This window comes from Lissotriton helveticus, chromosome 8 (assembly GCF_964261635.1).
Source record: "Lissotriton helveticus chromosome 8, aLisHel1.1, whole genome shotgun sequence".
Classification (NCBI taxonomy): domain Eukaryota; kingdom Metazoa; phylum Chordata; class Amphibia; order Caudata; family Salamandridae; genus Lissotriton; species Lissotriton helveticus.
In genome coordinates this window covers 977,205,109-977,223,427 of record NC_136069.1, presented here as the reverse complement: position 1 = coordinate 977,223,427, position 18,319 = coordinate 977,205,109, and the positions used below count along the sequence as shown (strand labels likewise).

General features: G+C 50.1%; 1 protein-coding gene across 5 annotated transcripts in view; it reads left to right on the top strand.

Annotated features, from left to right (window-relative positions):
- RIOX2 (ribosomal oxygenase 2) overlaps positions 1 to 18,319 on the top strand; it is a 905,982-nt gene that overhangs the window by 99,388 nt on the left and 788,275 nt on the right. The gene's annotated exons all lie outside the window — the stretch shown is intronic.

The window sequence follows — 18,319 nt, the reverse complement described above, 5'->3', positions numbered from 1 at the left end:
AATTCCATCACAACAGACAAGTGGGTGAGACAAATTGTCCCGTATGGTTACTGCCTAGAACTTACAGCTACCCCTCCACATATACTACCCAGACAGCGTCCCATGTCTACAAAACATCTTGCGCTACTAAAACAAGAGGTTCTCTCATTGCTTCAAAAAGACGCAGTAGAGATCGTTCCCTTACAACATCAGGGATCAGGGGTTTACTCACTGTACTTCCTAATACCCAAGAAGGACGGGACACTAAGACCAATTCTCGATCTCAGGCCTCTCAATCTTTATATACACTCAGATCATTTCCACATGATCACTTTACATCAAGTGTTCCCACTGTTACAACAAGGCGATTTCCTTGCCACACTAGAACTCAAGGACGCATACTTCCATATTCCCATACATTCTTCTCACAGGAGGTATCTAAGGTTTGTACTAGAAGGACAACACTATCAGTTCAAAGTCCTTCCATTCGGGGTGACAACCTCACCCAGAGTGTTCACAAAGTGCCTTGCAGCAGTAGCAGCATTTCTCAGTAGACAACAGATCCATGTCTTCCCATATCTAGACTGGCTGATAAAAGCCAGGTCATTCAATCAGTGTGTTCAACACACTCATCAAACCATTCAAACATTACACAACTTGGGGTTCACGAGCAACTACTCCAAGTCACATCTCCAGCCCTCCATCTTACACCAATATCTGGGGGCTACAATAAACACCTCTACAGCTCTAGCTTATCCCAGCCCAGCCAGGATAGTGAGCATTCAAGCCTTAGTTACAAAATTTCAAGATTAATACTCTCTACCAGCCAGAGTGTTCATGCAACTCATAGGCATGATGGCATCTTGCATATTTATTGTACCATATTCAAGACTTCAAATGCGTCCCTTTCAAGAATGTCTAGCTCATCAGTGAATCAGGCTCAAGGACAACTTACAGATCTGGTGTTGGTGGACAGCCGCACACATCACTCTCTGCAGTGGTGGAACACCAAAAACTTGTCCAGAGGGCGGCCGTTCCTCGAACCTGTTCCACAGATAGTACTTACAACAGACGCATCTCTCACGTAGTACATACAAAAACAAGGAGGCACACATTCTCCAACTGTCCCAGCTTGCACAAAACATTTAGAGATGGGCCATTCCACAAAAAATATATCTACCAGCCAAACACCTTCCAGGAGTTTACAATCAGATTGCAGATTTGTTAAGTCGACACAACAGATTCATGAATGGGAACTACATCTACAAGTTCGTCTACCATTTTTCCACAAGTGGGGCCAACCAGACATAGATCCACTAATCCCACTAGTAGTACGCAAGCTCGGGCAACAGTCTCTCAAACTAATCTTAGTAGCTCCCACATGGGCATGCCAACCGTGGTTCACAACGCTGCTCGAACTATAACTAGTTCCACAACAAAGACTGTGCCCGTCTCCATCCCTGCTAACGCAGAGCCATGGAGAGATCAGGAATCCAGATCCAAGTCAACTGAATCCGGCGATATGGCTCCTGAAGTCTTGGAGTTTGGTTGCCTTAACCTGCCACCAGACTGTATGAACATCATTAAAGAAGCCAGATGACCCACTACTAGAGCTTGCTATGCTGCAAAATGGAAAAGGTTTTCCATTTACTGCACTAATAATCATATTGATCCACTGGATGCTTCTATCTAGAATATCATTTGCTATCTACTGCATTTACAAAGATGTAATCTAGCATACTCATCTATACGTTTACATCTTGCAGCACTTGCTGCGTACTTACAAAACAGACAACACATGTCACTATTTAGAGTCCCTGCAATTAAAGCATTTATGGAAGGACTAAAGAGGATCATTCCTCATAGGTTACCCTCTTCAGTGTGGAACCTCAATATTGTTCTTACCAGGCTTATGGGACCCCCATTTGAGCCTTTACACAAATGTGAACTACAATTCCTCACATGGAAAACAGCTTTCCTGGTGGCCATTGCCCCTCTTAGAAGAGCAAGTGAAATTCAAGCTTTCACTATGCAAGAACCATTTTTACAACTACATCGTAACAAAGTGGTCCTCAGAACAAATCCAAAATTCCTTCCTAAGGTAATAACTCCACTGATTGATTAAGATGAAATGAAGTTATCAGTATTTTTTCAAAACCCAGACTCTGTAGCAGAAAGAGCTCTACACACCCTAGATGTGCAAAGAGCCCTTCTTTATTACATTGACATAACTAAGGGCCTGATGTAGGTAAAATAGAAATACAGATTCCTTTAATACCGAATTTTACCGATTCGGTATTAAGAAATCGGTATTTCCTATGTAGGTAAAGATTTGGTAAAAAATACTGAATCAGTAATATTCCTTATTACTGAATCGGTAATTGAGATTCAGTAATAAGGAATACCTACCCATTCATTTCTATGGGCTTGGAGCCCATAGGAATAAATGTGAAGACATTCGGTATTACCGAATCGGTAATACCGGGAGGTATTTCAAGGGTGCCAGGGTGTCCAAAGGACACCTTGTTGCACCCCTGAAATGTGCATGTGTGCACATGTGGCGCACATACATGCCCTAAGGGCATGGATGTGTGCCACATGGCACTTTCAAAAAAGTGCTTTTTTGAAGGAAATCGGTATTTACCACCAACTTGAAGTTGGTGGTAATTAACGATTTCGTAATGCTCAAAAGCACTCTTTAATGTGCTTCCTACATTGCATTTAACAATTCCTTAAATGCAAGAGCAATAAGGAATCGGAATTAAGGAATTGGTATTTACTGATTCCTTATTTACCAATTCCTTCCCTACATTAGGAATGGCTAAATACCGGTCAGTAACGCTGGAATTTACCGAATTTCGGCATTACCGACCGATATTTAGCCACCTACATCTGGCCCTAAATCCTTTCCTAAAACAAAATAATTGTTTGTAGCTTTCCCACCACCACATAAAGGCAATCCCATCTCTAAATCCAATTTTGCAAGGTGGATTGTCAAATGTATCCAAATATGCTATCAAAAAGCAAAACGCACATTATCAATTCCTCCTAGAGCGCATTCCACAAGCAAGCTAGGAGCCTCTATGGCTTTCTTAGGGAACATTTCCCTAGAAGACATCTGTAAGGCAGCAATATGGTCTACAACACACACCTTCACTAAACACTATTGTGTTGATGTGTAAGCCAAGCAGCAAGCTGCTGTAGGCCAAGCTTTCCTCAAAACTCTCTTTCAAACTACTGCAACTGATACAGGTGACTACCACTAAGGGAGACAGTGCTTTATAGTCTATGCTCAGTGTGAGATCTGCAGCTCATATGCCTCGAACGGAAAACGCTACTCACCAGTGTGCATCTGTTCTTGGCATGTAGAGCTGCAGATTCTCACACGCTCCCACCCCCCACCCCGGGACCTGTTTCTGTTCCAGTTCTATCTTCATTAGATATGCACACATGGACATCTTTTTTCTTTCGACTAACTCCATCATTTCCCATCATGGCGAAAAACGATCTAAGGATGTAGTCGATGCCCATGCACACTATCGTCCAAGGGAGGAGTCCCCTATCTTGTGAATTCAAAGACGTCTTCCAAGACGATAACAACATGCAATCATCCGAGCCCAACACCAGATGGCGATCTGATGCTCAGTGTGAGAATCTGCAGCTCTACATGCCAAGAACAGATGCATACCGGTAAGTAGCATTTTCCTTATACTTCACAGGTGTACAGCTAGTTCTGTGAAGGTAATGGTGTGCATAGTGATGATAACAATACATGAGCTTATAATTGTGCGCATTTAAATAGGGATCTTCATTTTCAAGGGTGATATATGCACCTAAATCTGACATCATGCTCTTTACTGTCTCTATATCCCATTCATCTAAATTGGAACCAGGAAGAATATCATCCATTGAAATTTGTATAACCTATGATAATTGCAAGATTTCAGTAGGCCCCATAATCTGACTTTATCCCGAACCATACATTTTGGTACAGGGTAAAAACACTGTGCTGTTCATAGGATATATATATATATATATAGCTCTTTGAACTTTGTGGGAAGAAAAACGTGGTTATAGTTCAGTCCGGGACATTTATGACCATTTAGCAATAGCTACACAATAGTTTCCATCAAAAGCCAAATGATAAAGTAGAACACTTCCTTAGCAATCCAAACATAGGACCATGGTGGTATTAAATACCTGCCTCGAAACCAGTGCATATTTTAGTAACGTTCATACATGCTGTGTTTGAGGAATCTGAATACAAGTCAACTGTAAAGTATCCGGATTCAATCTTACCAAAATTTCTGGTTCCGATGGGCAGCATCTCCATAGAAGCTGTCTCTATAGGACAATCATAATGTATCACAGCATTTGATTGCACCTTTGCTGTTGTAGAAATCAAGTGACCAAACTCTTCCTTAGAACCTGATGTATGCTGAAAAACAGGAAACACAGCATACTCTGCTGTCCCCGACCGGGGACTGATGCTCTCATTGTTGTTGAGCTCTTCAAGGGGAATCTCCTGCAGGGCAGGTAGAGGATGCAAGATTCTACCCCTAGGCCCGCTTTGTTGTATCTGGATGGGACGACTGTAGAGAGTAGGCCACATGTTATTTCTTTAGGTAATCAACTGGTACGTGTCTGTTCTTTTTTGAGCCAGACAATAGAAGCAAGACTACAGTGTGTATGCCTTTCACCCCCAACATAGGTACGGGTGGCCGTTATGATGGTCCAAACACCTATTTGTCAGGAATCTCCTCTTGAACAAAATCTCCTACTTTGGGAACCCACGCTTCGGTGACTGGCAAAACCTCTTTGCCAGTGGCAGAATCAGAATGCTTGACATTGGAAAGTGTCTCTGACCTCTTGCCCTTTATGTAAAACAGTCAAATGTTGTTGTAGGTCAAAAGGATTTTCATCTGCCACCTTCGCATAGTTATCCAGGTCAGGCACATACATAAGTATTCCAAAGAAAACCTTGTGTGGAGTGCGTCTACCCAAAACTAGGCCAGTTATTTTGTGCTTTCTAGACTCCTTAGAGATGGTGGACCTAATTAAGAGCTGAACTCAACACCTGAGCTGTTATGTGTATAGTTAGCATGTTCTGCTAAGTAAATTGTGTTCTTTTTCAATGGATTACCCCCTCAACTCGCGTCCTTGTAGGTCTTTGAGGCAAACACTGGACCATTGTCGAAAAGGAATTTGTGTATTGCTCCTGTGGCTATCAACGCCGACATTGGACAGGTTGTGTTTTACCTTCCCTCGTACTCGGAGGACGTGGGTAAATTTTGGATATTGTCACAGGTGCCTTCACACGATGAGGCTGATTGCTGAGATCTATTAATACTGGAACATTGAAGACTGGCTCCATATACGTAGGACTATTGAACTCTCGTATTGATTTTGGAATACATATATTGATAATCTCTCTTGTGCTTTTGCTGTGGATTTAGGAAGGCCCGCCGTATATTTTCTTGACAGTTTGGGTCTAGCCTTAGCCCTGAAGAAGTCGTTTGGTCACCACACCAAGACGAAACACGTGTTGGCGGCTAGTGTGTTCTCTCTTGATGAAGACTGACAAATAAAAAATCAAGATGAAATGAAGACAATTCGTCTTACTGGCTTTAACTAATGAACTATACTATTGATTTTTAGCTCAGGATATACCCCTTTTCTCCTGTGGCTATCAAACACCGCAAATTTCTTTAGAACGGTCTGTATCCGCAGATCTCTCAGCCACACCTATAGGCACAGAGAGCATGAATCTTTCACAACTAGAACATATTCAAAATGGTCATTAGATTGTTAGGGACAACAATGGCCCAGATCAATAAAGGAGTCTGCTCTGGTCTTTTAATGGTGAAAGTTTTATTTTGCTTGCAAATCTCACATTGCTGCACATACAATGGCCCAGATCAATAAAGGAGTCTGCTCTGGTCTTTTAATGGTGAAAGTTTTATTTTGCTTGCAAATCTCACATTGCTGCACATATTCCTTAGTTAATTTGGTACCCCTGGCCACCAGTAAGGTTGTTGTGGGAATTAGGCTTTGGCACTCTTCCCTGCATGTACAAATGTCAAACCTTCATGATCTGTCCCAAGAGTTTATTAGGTGTCACTCTATCTCTCACTCCAGGTAAGCACGCCATCAGAGTATTACCTGAGCTTGTTTTTGAGGAAAATTTTATGGAGGTGCTTCAGTCTTTGAGGTTACCTCAAGCGCTAGTATGTCTTTCTCGATCCTCATTTAAAATTGGATCACAGACGGTGTTTTTACAGTCTGAGCCCACTGCCTTTGTCGCAGAGTCCTCTGCAGAGTTCCAGAACGTATGAGATTAGGTTATTAATCTAGCTGATTATTAGTGAAATAAAGGCAGAAACGCAATGGAACAATCCAGCCCGATCCATGTTCATAATATGCCTCCCATCTGTGCCCATATCATCTCTGTATCATGGTGTCTTTTCCAAACAACACTAAGAAATAGATATTTAGGGCATCTTGGCCAGACTTGTGTCTTTTATTCTGCTGCTAATCAAATGAGAAGCTGTTGTATAAACTGAATGTGCCTGCGTGCTGTGAAATGTGCAGCCAACTTGTTTCAGGCTGAGAATAGAATATGGCTCAGTCAGGCTAACACTAAACGTATTAAAAGTGGATTCGGGCTCAGGAATATGTATTATAAGAAAGACCAGATGTCCAAGCATGGCTTCCCTTAATTATTCCTCTTCTGCGATGCCCCAAGTATGTCCAGGCCGTGAACCTAGTCTACCTCCTCTGAACCGCCTTTATTCTGATGTGTCTCGACCAAATTCCTCTTGAGTGCCTTCGGGCCCTAAGGATCCGAGGTGATCTTCAGTTTGGTTTACTGCCAGCGGATTCTTCTCTGATGCTGACTGCGCCACTCAACCATGCCACAGAGACAGCACCGACTCCAGGCACAGTGCTGAGCCCTTTTATGGTACCACAACCAAGATCATCAACACTGGTACCAAACAAGGGGAAGCTGCTAGTTCTTTTGGACCCAGAGGGTCATTCTGCTGCACCCTGCACTGAGTGCACAACCACTTTGCGATGTCCCCAGTCTGATCCAGAGACATTGCAACACCAATATGATGACCGCGATGACGATGAAAGTCACTTTCACGCTGTATCTTGTTTTTGACCTGAACACATCCCCTGCCACTAATCTACCTTCACCTACCCCGGAACAGCTACAGAAGAATCAGCCTCCCTTTTCACTGTTAGAAGGAAAGCAGCAGAGGTCTTAGACCTTACATTACTCACTGCTGAATTCATAATTAATATCCTTGCAGATGTCCTTCTTCCTGGACAGACATCTCAGTAGCCTCTCCTACTGTTCAAAGAGGCCCTCATGTAAACACTGCTGGGCACCTGGGCAAAGCCAGGACCTTGCTCCATAGTCAACAGGCAGATTGCAAGGGGACACATGCCTGCTCTGGGGAACTCTGCCTTCAGCACCCTACTTGAGCGAGCCTAGTGGTGCAGGCCACCACAAGTCCACTTAACCCTAATGTGTTTCCGAAAACTCTACTCGACAGAGTTGAAACACATGGAGGCATTCACTAGAAGAATGTTCTTCTCAGCCAGCCTTACACTCAATTCAATGAACGTCCGCTGTCTTCCTGAGGAGATAACTTCATCTGTTATAGGACATGGAGGAAGCCATTTTTTCAGCTATCCCAGATGACATACGTCCCTATCTTCAATGCCTTATTTAAGATGGCCAGCACACAAAGTACTCCATCTGCTCTTGTCTAGACACCGTCAGTTTTGGGTAGGGCGGTTGTGACTAGCCTGCTGCTTCGGTGTCACGCTTTGGTTCCCTCAGGTTTTGATTGACGTCTAGCAAACCCTTAGGACATATGATTCATTAGTACACATCTCTTTGGAGACAAGGGAGACTCGACCCTGGAATGCTTCAAAGAAAACAAAGCAATAACATGCTCCGTTGGATTAGCATTGCCTGTAAGGCAGTTTTCCCAGCATTTGGAGGCTTTGGAAGGGAATTCCAACAGCTGCAGCGCCACACCTTGCTGCAAACAGCAACAGCGCTCCCATGTCCTTTGAGGCAAAGGCTGTCCGCATTGAGGCCCCTAGGGGCAACAAACTACCCAAACCCCCTCCCCTCAGCTGATGCAAAGCTTCTTTCATTTTTCCTTGGCGACACATGGAGGTTGCATCACCTTTTACCTCCCCAGGTAGAAGAGCATCACATCTGATCAGTGGAAGTTCCTAATTGTCTAGAATGGTTATTCCCTTCCCTACCCCTCCCCTGACATGCCTCCTACACCGCATCGCCTCACAGAGTCCGCTTGTCTATACTCTAAGGAAAAGTTCAAGCTCTCTTGGACAAGGGAGCCATAGAGATGGTTCCAGCATCAGAAACCAGGACTTGTTGCTATTCCAAATACTTTCTGGTGCTGAGGAGGACAGTGGCCCTGCCCTATTCTTGACCGTTGCCGTCTGAACTTCTTCCTTCAGAAAGGAAAGTTCAAGATGCTCTCTCTGGCCCTAGTTCTATCTGCCCTGGATCCAGGAAAATGAATGGTGGTGTCGGTCCCTGCAGAACTCCTGCTATCGCATTCCTGTCTTTCAGTCCCACAAACATTACCTGTGGTTTCAGTTATGCCATGATCACATTCAGTTTTCGGTGCTTTACTTCAGCTTTACCAGTGCCCCTCAGGTGTTCACAAAACGGATGATGGTGGTCACCGCTCATCTGCAGTTGTTGAGAATGCCAGTCTTTCTGTACCTTGAAAACTGATTATAAAGGCTGCCTCACCTCAATCAGTCGTAAACCACCTCTAGATGACTGTTAACATTGTAGGGGCTTTCCAGCAAAGTGCCCAAGTCATACCGAACTCCTTTGCAGAGGCTCCCATTTATTGGAGCAATTTTGGACTGTTTTTCTAAACCTTTCCTCCACCTCCGTGTGTCCAGGACATTCGGGCTGTGATCCGGATGTTTAAACGTTCGACCTGGGTTCCAGTGAAAGTGGATTAGGATATGCTTACCCTCATGCATCCTGCTTGTGGACCACAAGTGGTGGCGCATGTGGTCTCTGCAATGTGGTGGGCTCAGTACCAAGGGAACTTGTCAGATCACTTCCAGGTGTCAGGAGACTGCAAAGGACCTGCATTGGTGGTTGCTAGACTGCAATTGGACCATTGACTGAATCCTCTCACTACCCTACACAGAGCAAAGGATAGTGACGACTGCATCGTTGCTGGGTTGGCGGGGGCATGTGGGAGGGGTGAGATCAGAAAACTCTGGTATCCTGCCAAAGCTTATCTTCATATGAACTTGCTAGAGCTGTGGGTGATGCACTCGCACTGAAAACATTTCTCCTCTCCATCAACGGGGAATGGGTGCAGGTTCTCACAGACCACGCTATCACCATGTGGTACTGGCACAAACACGGCGGAGTGAGGTCATGGGTCCTGTGCCAGGCTTTGCACCTTGGGAAGTGGCTGAATTGTTAAGACTTCTACCTGATCATACAAGACCTGGCAGATTTTTTGAACGCCAGGGCAGACTAACTCAGCTGACGTGTAGCGGATCATGAATGATGAATTCGCTCGGATATGGCACTGGGCGTCTTCTAACAGTGATAAGAACCCTCGCTCGATCTTTTTGCCACTACTGAGAACACACAGTGTGTAGGTTTCTGCACGTTGAGGGATCTAATGTCCGCTATACTTTGGAGAAGCCTCTCGCTAGGATTGGAGCGCTGGACTCTTGTGCTCCTTCCCACCTCTACCTCTCCTGCTCATAGCTCTGAAGATCAGGAAAGACTGGGCTCAAGTGATCCAGTAGCTCAGGACTGGGTGAGGAGGGTGAGGCACCTGAAACATATGGTAATGAGCATAGGACCCTTCGATTCAGCTGCCCTTTGGAATTCAGAAGGTGATTAGTCTGATATTAGGGTACCCACCAGAAAGAACATTACCAAAGGTAAGTAACGTTTTATTTGCCTCCCCTCCTGCAGATATTTAACTAAAGAAGAAACAAAAGGACCTGCATCATTTTTTTTTTTTTGTAAAAGTTTTATTTTATTTTAAGTTGCACAGGAAAATAAACAGAGGGCTGCGGGGGAACCGCACATAACTCAAAGTCATGGTAAAATCTTTGTACGCACAGCAACAGTGACTCAAGCCATTCCATATGCATATCCAGCCCAGGCGCGAGACCACACAGCAATTAGGACCATTGTACACAGTGTTCTAACAGTTTGTCATTAGGTCAGTCCAGCTGAGACACCCAGCGCCGCACTGCGCCGGGCCCTAGCCCTCCAGGAACCATACAAGCGGTGCAGATAAGCAGTTCGTGGATCCTCCACAGCCCAAAGACAGAAACAACCAACATCCCCACCCCACCCCCTCCCTCCCCCCAGTGGTGACGCCATTCACTCAACACTCAATCATACCCACATTACACTTGAAAGAGGTGCATCGACCTCAAAGAGGCCGGACAGACGGCCGAGGGCAACCCCTTAGACAGAAACGTAACCAGAGGACCCCACTGATACCGGAAATTCTTATACTGGCCCAGGAAGATGTCCGCCACTCTCTCCAGACTGAGCAACCTCCACAGCCGCGCGTGCCACAAGGAGACCGCCGGGGCCTCCTTCTTCTTCCAGGCCGCAGCCAGTGTGAGCTTCGCTGCACCGAGGCACAGCCACATAATCTTTTTATCCGCCCTGGTCTGATAGATGAGGCCAGGGTCCCGCAGCCCAAGCAGGACACAGGCCATAGAGTCATCAATGGGATAAGGCAATATGTCCTTCATGTGGGAGAGGATTTCCTCCCAGTACGGACGGATCACCGGGCAGTCCCACCAGATATGGCGGAAGTCCCCCAAAAGCCCGCAACCCCTCCAGCACTTATCCGAGGTCCTCGGGAAAATGCGGTGAAGCCTAGTCGGGCACATATACCACTGCATGACCGTTTTGAGATGGGCTTCCCTCAGGTGCAAGGAATGGTTAAAGGACGACAAGTCGCGCCACAGCGCCGACCATTCCGCGTCTGAGACATCTCGCCCCAGCATTTCCTCCCATTGCCCCATATAACGAGGTCGAGGAGCTATAGCCGATTGAAGCAGCAGTTGGTAAAGGAAGGAAATGGCCCCCTTCATGGCAGACGTCCGCAAAATAAAGGCTTCGAACGGCGTCGGTGGTCTCGTAGCCGCCTCCACCACTCCAGGCGACGTAGCCCAGTGAAGCAGCTGCACATGCCGGAATTGCTCAGTCTGGGCAACCCCATAATCCCTCATGCAGTTAGCGAAAGTGAGGGTGTCCGGGCCGTGGAACAAATGGGTCAACGCCCGACACCCCCCCTCCCTCCACACCGCAAACGGCCCCTCATGTAGCGCCGGCGGGAAAGCCGGGTTGAAATGCAAGGGCGTGAACGGCGAAGGGAACGTGGTCCAACGGTCATCTCCCGCCAGTGAGTCCCACACCTTCAACACCGTGCCGGTGGGAGTGCTGATATATGCATTGAGGGGGCGGTCCTTCTTCGGTTTCCAGGCCAGGTCCCAGATTGACCTGCCGGCAACGCATCGGTCCATATGGAGCCAGTGTTTCTCGGAGGTCTGTTGCGACCATTCTACCAAAACTCTTAGTTGCGCTGCTTTGTAATACAACTGCAGGTCCGGGAGCCCAACCCCACCCTCCGATCTCGGCCGACGGAGAACCGCATAGGAGACCCGTGCCTGACCCCCCTGCCACACAAAACGCAATAAAGAAGTCTTGAGGCGCCGAAAGAAATCGCTGCCCACGGGGATAGGCAAGGCTTGGAACAAATATAAGAATTTGGGGAGGAGGACCATCTTCACGGCATGGATTCTGCCCAGCCACGACAGAAACTTCGGCTTCCACCTATCCAATTCCGCCTGGGATTTCGCCAGCAAGGATGGGAAATTAGCCTGGAACAGCCCGCCCACCGTCGGAGTCAGGTGGACCCCCAGGTAGACAATCGAACCCGTGGCCCAGGACAACGGAGTCAGCGGCAGCACCCTGTCCCTCTCGACCTGCGACAGGGTAAGATTCAGGATGTGCGACTTGCTATAGTTGACCTTAAAGCCCGCCACTCCCTCAAACTCCAACAGGGCCTCCCGGACGCAAGGAAGCGAGCTCTCCGGATCAGTAACAGAGAGTAAGACATCGTCCGCGAAGAGCGAAATCTTATGCTGTTCCCCCGCGAATGGTAAACCTCGGATCCCCTCATGCTCCCGCACCGCCACCGCCAGCGGCTCAATGCTCAGCGCGAATAGCAGGGGGGACAGAGGGCAACCCTGCCTGGTGCCGCGAGTGTGAGCAAAAAATGCCGACACATGACCATTCACCGCAACCCGGGACCGGGGGCAGCAGTAGTTGGCCCTCACCATAGTGATGAAGGTCTCCGAAAAACCAAAGGCAGTCATGGTATTGAAAAGGAACCCCCAATCCACCCGATCGAAGGCCTTCTCGGCGTCCAGGCCCACTAGAACCGCCGGTATACGAAACCGTTCCGCTTTTTCTATAAGATGTACCACCCGACGCGTGTTATCATGCGTCTGGCGCCCCTTGATGAAGCCAGACTGATCCGGATGGATCAGCGCCGGCATAAGGTCTTGGAGCCTACGCGCCAGGATCGCCGAGTATAGTTTGGCGTCCAGATTAAGAAGCGCTATCGGGCGAAAGGAGGCGCAGTGTGCCGGATCCTTCCCCGGCTTTGGCAACACCGTAATCATCGCCTCTGCCAGGGAGCCAGTGGAGGAACCAGAGGAGGCCACATCATTAAAAAGGGCGACCAAGAAATCACAAAGCTCGGAGGCGTAAGATTTATAAAACACAGCCGTGTAACCGTCCGGGCCAGGCGCCTTGTGAAGCTTCAAGTTCGTAATAGCCGCTAGCACCTCCTCCCTGGTAATCGGTGCCCCTAAGAGCTCATTCCATTCCTTAGACACCTGCGGAAGGGTTAGACGCCCCAGGTATGCCTTCTGGGCAGCCGTTCCTAGTTGTTCCCCCCTGTATAGGTCCGAGTAAAAGCGACCGAAGAGGGCCGCCTTCGTCTCGTCCCGATGCTGCAGTTGTCCAGCAGAGTCGCGAATCCCTCCAATGTACTCACGTTCCCGCCTGTCACGAAGCTGTCGGGCCAAGTGCCTCCCCACCTTATTACCACAAGAGTAGGACTGTCGGCCCAACCGCAGTAGGGTAAACTCCGCCCTGTTATTGTAATGGGCCCTCAGTTTCCCCCGCACCGCCGTGAGAGGCCGGAGGGTCACCCTCGAGGGGTTGAGTTTATGTACCTGCTCGAGAGAGGCCAGTTCAGCCTCCAGGGCCTCCCTCTCCCTGCGTCGCATCCTATTGAGTTGTGCGTTAAGGCCCAAACAAGTGCCCCTGATGGACGCCTTAAAGGCATCCCACGTGTTGGTTACCGAGGTATCCGACGGTGGGTTGAGGGCAAAGAACTCCCTAATGGCCACCCGCAGCGCCTTGTTAGAAGCCTCGTCTCGAAGCACCGAGGCCGGGAAATACCATTTCCGTTGCCCGGAGCCTGTCGACGACCAGCGCAGAATAAGTACCAGCATGCTGTGGTCCGAGACCGAGAGGGGCAGTATGGTGGAGTCAAGGACATCTCCTCTAAGAGCCTGGCTAAGAAATATATGGTCCAGTCGGGAATATGAGCGGTGCACATTAGAAAAAAACGTGTAATCCCTGGACGTTGGATGTAGAGATCGCCACCCATCAATCAACCCCATGTCCACCACTTTTTGCCGCGACACCTCTGAGAACACACCAGTATCCGCCCTGCGAGCGCCAGAGCAATCCAGCGCCCCGTCCCACACCAAATTACAGTCCCCCATGATAAACAACTGCCCTTCAACAAAATCACCCACTTTCTGCAGTAAACTTTGTAAAAACTTATTCTGGCCAGTATTAGGAGCATACAGCACAACAAAGGTACAGAGCCTCCCCTGAACTAATCCCCGCACCATCAACCAGCGACCCTCCCTGTCCGTGCGCACCGCCACAGGCTGGAAACGCAGCGAGGCATGGAAGAGGAGGGCCACCCCCCTGTGCTTTGTGGAAGCGGAGGATCTGTATATCATGGGATATGCCTTATGCTTAAGCCGCAGCTCATCCGTGCGGGTAAGGTGAGTTTCCTGCAGACCCACTATATCCAAGTGGTGGTCCGTTATGTATTTCCACACCTTATGCCTTTTCTGCGGAGAGTTCAGTCCCTTAACATTCCAGGTCCCTATGCTAACAGGCATCGGGAGACAAAAAACAAGAATCCTCTATACCTCGGGGGCAGGCCCTCCACCCCAGCCGGTAGATGCCCTGTTTACAACACATGGCAAGATCAAGCCCCCGCCAACCCTCCGCCCCACAGTCCCAACCTCGAGTCCCACGCCCATCCGCCTCGCATCCCCCACACCAACAGCACCTCTCAGTCTCCCAATCATCACCACACAGCACCATCCACAGCACAGCCGCGTCACCACCAACACCCCCCCTCGCCCCCAACCCCAACACCCCAAACAACCCCACCAAGACCCTCCCCCCCCCAGAAACCCCCCCACAAACCATCAGAAGTCCAAAAGAGTCCTCCATGGGACGGCAAGGAGACATCGGCCGATGTCCCCCACGAGTCTCGTATCTGGGCGTCTTCTCCCAAAGTACATAGGAACCCACGATACCTGTAGGGGTGCGCCCCTCCGGCGCCAGCCAGATCCCTCTTCAGAAATCACGCCGCCCCGGAACCAAGCTGAGAGGCAGATAGCGTGGCGGTGGCAACCGAGGCCACCGCGTCGACCCGTTCTTGCAAGCTGGTGGGCCTGTCAGGCACCCTCCTCCCCCCCTCCCCGCCCACCCTGTGCCAGGAGGGGGACCGCCGCCGGCCCCTTGCGGAGGGACTCCTGTCGCCAGGTGAAGCATCCGGTCTGTCGATCCCCAGTAGATCCATGGCCGCTTGAAGAGACCTGATCTGTTCAAGCCTGTTGTTCCAACGAAATATGATGCGGAACGGGTGGCCCCAGGAGTAAGCAACGCCGCGGTCCCGCAGGAAGGCAGTCACAGGCCTGAATTCACGCCGCTTCTGAAGAGTAGAAGCTGCCAAATCCTGATACAGCTGTGGGTGGTGTCCACGAAACTGGATAGACGTAGCCTCCCGGGCCTTCTTCAGAATGCGCTCTTTCAACTGAAAATCGTGGATGCAGACAAGAATGTCCGGCGGAGGGCCCCCCCCGCGCCTAGGAAGACCAACCCTATGGGCTCTGTCCATCTTGACATCCGTAAGTTCTTCGTCGCCCAAGATCTGCCGGAACAGCTCCAGGATATAGCCTCTCAAATCGCCGGACTCCCCGTCCCATGGTACCGACTTAATACGGATGTTGTTCCGCCTGGAGCGGTTCTCTAGATCCTCCGCGTGGGACTGCAGATCCAGATTCTGTTCCCTAAGACGCAGCACATCCTGTTGCAGCTGATGGACATCATTAGCCAGGGTAAGATCATGGTCCTCCAGGGTGGCTACCCTCTCGCCAACCCCATCCAGGTCTCTCCTCACCTCCCGAAGGTCCGACGCGAGCTGGGACCGCAGCTCTGAGATGTCATCTTTAATGGAAGCAAATAGCTCAGTCATAAATGCTTTTGTGACCGGCGCCTCACCGTCCCCGGACATGGAGGAGGAGCCCGCCCCAGGCGATGGCGGAAGATTGGAGCCCCTGGCCAGGCCATCCTTGTTAGGCTTCCCCCTCCTCTGGTTGTTCGCCATCACAAGGTCCGCCGTGTGCGTCCCCTCAAGTTGATCCCAAGTCGCCGTCGACCACAAATCACAGTGGCAATCGCCGGCCACGAGGGCCTCCCGGCGTCCTTCTTCGAGGTGTTAGGGCCGCTATATCCGGACCTCTCCACTGATCGGCCCGCCCTGTAGATCTTGCGACAGCCCCCCCCAGGTCACAGTTCAATGGTGTGCGTGCCCCCACAGACCAGAGAGCGCTTCACATGTCCGGGCCACCGCTCCCAGATTCAATGGTGCCCAGGTCACTGCAGGGCACAGGCCCTCCGAGCCGAGCCTCACGCAGGTCGTAGATCACAGCCAAGACTCCAGGCGTTACGCCTCCTCCTCCACTATAGGCCGCCGCCGTCCAGTGTGCCCCGCAAGCAAGCGTAGGCCGCACTCGGCCGCAATCTGCAGGCGACTCGCCCCGGGGGGGCCGCCCAACCCGCACCAGGCCGTCTGCACTCCCGGCCAGAGCCCAATGCCGCTTCTTCACAGCTCCCGCCCAGCAGTCCGGCACAGCCGTCGCCCTTCGCGGGCCAGATCGCGGTCCCGAGCCCCCCGGCTGCCTCCAGGCGCTCACCTCAGTCCGCGCTGCAGGGCCCCCGCTCCGCCGATCTGCATACAGCCCCCAGCTCAGCCGCCGTGCCCCCAGTGCGGTACACGGGAAGGGGGCAGCGGAGCAATGCCGACCTCCGGAGGTCCCGTCGGCCACTGAGGCTAAGGAGGCGCCGCTCCAGGTATCGGGCCGACCTCCACCACCTCACGGCAACCGCTCAGCCTGCACTTCCTGTCGGCTTCCTTTCTACGCCAGTCCGGCGTCGGACAGGCCCTTCACCGCATCCGCACCAAGAGCGCGCTTCTCCTCGCGGGACGCTCCGAGGGGCCAACGCTGCCGCCAGTACTCAGCCGCTATGCTCCGGTGCCCTTAGGCTACAAAACCACCGGTCCAAGCACGGTCCCGGGGGTGCTATTCGGTGCGTTGTAGAATTCGGCGCCGGAGGGAACGCAGAGAGCGTCTTACTCCGTCGCCATCTTGGCCACGCCCCGACCTGCATCATTTTGAAGTGGGAGGCCATGTCCAATTTTTATTTTTTGTATTCTTTGGCACAGCATCGCCAATTTGCAGCATGTCTAAAAGCCATTGTCAAAGCCTATTGGCTATAGGTGCCAAGGGCAAGAACATTCGGCTTTGCCAATGATTATTTCTACTAGACGTCTTTCTGGACTATTTGGCTTTCTACCCCATTTGGCTCCAGATTGGGAATAAACTCCCCAATCTGTGCCTCTGTGTCGGGAAGAATGACTGCCATTGCTAAAGGGCCAGTCTCACCCCGTTTTACATAGTAGACATCTCCCAGGAGTTTAGTCTACTTTCTGCCCCCACCATAGCAGCAAGTACATTTAGGATACCCCCAACTTCATCTGCCCCTCCCATGGAGCAGAAAAATTGATATTCACAAGTGAATAGAAGAGTTAAGTTAGATGCCAGAAAGTACTGACTCCCTTTTCCATGCTAGACATCTACCTTGTGTCTGGTGGTGCTTTTTGCTCCGGGGTGGTCATGTTGGGAATAACCCACGAATCTGTGTATCTCCGAAGGGATGAAAACTGATATTGTCATAAGGGTGAAGCCTGATGCCTTAACAGACTCACCCCTGCCCCATTTTCTATATTGGACATCTCCATAGTGTCTTGTGGGCATTTTGTCTATGGCCCACCATCTCTCCCGCCGCCTCTTCCATTGGAAGTAAGAAGACAGCCACGATCCTGAGTACTGAGGTAGCACTTGCCCATGCTGGGGATGGTGCTTCCACCAGACAAACATTTCCCTGGTGTCTAGAGGGTAGATTCCTGTTTGAGAACTTGGGAATCTCCCTCCTCTGGTTAACTCCGAGCAGGGATCCGCTATGGCGAGGTACTGCAGAAAAAGTGAGCAGGGAGGATCTGTCTCTTTCAAATGCCCCTTTTTCTATTGATATTGGTGCTCTTTGGGCTGAGCGGTGGCCCTGAGCTTTGATCACACTGAAGGACGTTGGAGTTGATAGACTCAGACTGCTTCCAGTTTAATTGTTGCTGGTGTCGCTGCACTATCAGTGGAGAGCTGTGGCTCACTGGTTAGAGGCGGCAGACCTGTAAGCAGAGAACGGCCCGGGACCAGGGTTCAATTCCCGACGCGGCAGGGTCTTGGACCAGAGTCTACAAACTCGATAATTCTCGCCTCGGTGCCTACTCTAACCAGGGAACACACTCGGTAACTCTGGGCATTAAGCTTGCCTCATCTCTACAACGGCCCCCCACAGACGCCGGGGATGCCTGGTTTCAGCCTGGAGATACCCAGAAAGGGACCATCTCACAGGGAAAACCAGGACGGGTTCCCCAGCGGTCTACAGCGCCAGGACACTCGGGTAGAGTAACAGTGCGCTTTACAAGTATCCAACATCATTAAAAAAAAGTCTTCCGAGGATGCCCATCTTCATCAGCTTGAGATAGGTGAAGGCCTCTAGTGTGAGCATTAATGAAATTCCCGACAGTCTATGCTTAAATGTGACCTT